Source organism: Montipora foliosa, chromosome 4 (genome assembly GCF_036669935.1).
Source record: "Montipora foliosa isolate CH-2021 chromosome 4, ASM3666993v2, whole genome shotgun sequence".
In the NCBI taxonomy this organism is placed as follows: Eukaryota; Metazoa; Cnidaria; class Anthozoa; order Scleractinia; family Acroporidae; genus Montipora; species Montipora foliosa.
This window is the reverse complement of record NC_090872.1, coordinates 20,987,886-20,989,459: the sequence shown is the minus strand read 5'-3', so window position 1 is coordinate 20,989,459 and position 1,574 is coordinate 20,987,886.

Below are 1,574 nucleotides of genomic sequence, written 5' to 3'. Positions count from 1 at the left end.
CCGACAACAATGAATGAACACTATCCTTAATGTAACCGTCTTTTGCCTTGTCTGATTTCCAACGGCCGTGTCTTTTAAACAATCTGTCAGGCACTCTAGCATTAGCAGCAGCAGAGGTACCTCCGGCCCTAAGGCTATGGAGACCATAGTCTTGCTTGGGAAGGCCGATGGAATCGAAAGCACTAAGCACTATCTCCCGCGCTCTAGTATAAGACAGAGGAACAGACCCGCGCAATTTATAGGTTCCGGTACTGCGAAGAAAAACGACAGGGCGAAAAATGAATTCTTCACTGTCTGCTGAAAAAGAGGCGGCCGCAAAATATCGTTGAACTAATAAATAAGGACATGTATGCTTGAAGGTCTTAGCGATAACAACCCAAGCCCCGTCCCTGTAAACGTCAGTCTTACTTCGATGAACAAAGACTCTCATAAAAGAATCTTCAAACTGAAAGTCACACCTGCGTAACTGAACCAACTCGTTAAAGCGAAAAAACCCTGCATAACCCAAAAGGCACAAAGTAAGCACACGTAAGTCAGACAAACTAGCTGAAGACGATCCATACTTAGAAACTAAAAGCTGAATAGCCTCGGGGGTCACCGGCTCTTTCTTTTTAACAGGGACACTGAGAAGCCTCTTAGCAGATTCTATTAAAGGTAACACTAACGAGGAATTACAGGGGTCGGGTAGACCTGCCAAATCGTGCACCCACTTGAGCCCATAATGGACTTCGTCAATAGTACTGCAGGAAGAACATTCTTGAAACAAGCTAAGAAAGAACAATGAAACGAGCACACTAGAAGCGGGAAATATAACAATTTCATTAAACTGAGAGGCCCATTTCCTCCACGTATTGAACCCCTTTTCATACTTCCTCGCGGTACTAACGGCTTTGGATTTAAGAAGAACTGCGGGTAGATCTTGAACCAGTGCCCGGAGTCGCCCGTCTTCAACCTGTTGAAAATTAGGCTGCAAGGCATCTTTGAGAACTTCTACGAGGATAAGAAGAAAAACATATGGCAAAAATACCTCAATACACGCACTGGGAGTCAATACAGCAATATGCCCCTGGCCAGATGGAAAAATATTTAAGGCCGAGTGGGCCAACTCAAAAAACCACGGTAAACAAGCCACTCGGCGAGCTAGTTTCATGCGAAACGAGGACAAATAACCCGACGAGCGGAATTAAAAACGCACGGGCCAGCATAAAGCCACTCGGCTTGAGAAAACTAAGGCCCCTTAGTGCCAATTCTGACTGCCAACACCGCGCTGTTAAACCTATCTGAACCAATGAGTGAATCTTTGTAACACCCGAGGGCAAAAATCCCTGAGGGGTCGGGAAAATGAATGTACTCAAGGACATACGGTTGAAAATGAATTGCATTTGCGAACAAGAAAGGCCAAAACACGTTAGACGGCCAATAAGGGCGACTAAAGTACCAACCGCACCGCATACAAGGAGATGTTGAACCACCCTAGAAATGCAGTGGACGGGAGGGACTAGCCAATTATTCTCTCCATACCAGGAGATTGAAAATGCGTCAACAGCTTCAGTGCCGGGTACGCGAAACCTAGA